General features: G+C 54.5%; 1 protein-coding gene across 1 annotated transcript in view; it reads right to left on the bottom strand.

Moving 5' to 3' along the window:
- CLTCL1 (clathrin heavy chain like 1) overlaps nt 1-615 on the bottom strand; it is a 104,299-nt gene that overhangs the window by 12,187 nt on the left and 91,497 nt on the right. The window lies entirely within an intron of this gene.

The following is a 615-nucleotide window of genomic DNA, read 5'->3' as shown; positions in this document are numbered from 1 at the left end:
AATCCCTTCTCCTCCATTCTCCTCTCGGAATCTTGGGCACGCACACACACACGCCCGGCGTGAGTTTAAGCTGCCGGGTCCGGGACTCGAACCACGGTCGACTACGTGGGAGTCCAGCAACATAGCCATTACACTAACTGCTGGTCCCCTGTTATTGGTATTTTTTAATTTGACCAGAGAGAGAGAGGAAAAGCAAGAAAGCAAGCCACCAGGTCTGGGACTCGAACTGTGGTTAGTTATGTGGGAGCCCAGTTCCTTAATCACCATGCCACCTGCTGGCCCCTCCAATGGCGCTTTACTAGCGAGGCCTGGCGTGACCACCCTGTAGGCTGATTAGCCCCTGACAGGCCCCTCTATCTCTGCAGTCTCTTCGACACACAGAGCCCTTGAGAGGAGGGCCACTTTGTTTCTGGCCTCAGCCCAGCACCTATGTTAGTATTCATGCTCTACCAGCCTGGGCTGAGTGAATGAGCGAGGTGTGAGAAGCCAGAATAAACCCAAACACTGGGACTAGCAGTTAGCGTAATGGCTATGTCGCTGGACTCCCACGTAGTCAACTGCGGTTTGCATCCCGGACCCGGTGGCTTAAAACTCACATTGGGCACGTGTGCGTGC

The sequence above is a fragment of the Tupaia chinensis genome, unplaced genomic scaffold, assembly GCF_000334495.1.
Source record: "Tupaia chinensis unplaced genomic scaffold, TupChi_1.0 Scaffold000287_1, whole genome shotgun sequence".
NCBI lineage: Eukaryota > Metazoa > Chordata > Mammalia > Scandentia > Tupaiidae > Tupaia > Tupaia belangeri.
Note: the sequence above shows the minus strand (reverse complement) of the source record. Positions and strands in the feature narration are given on the sequence as shown.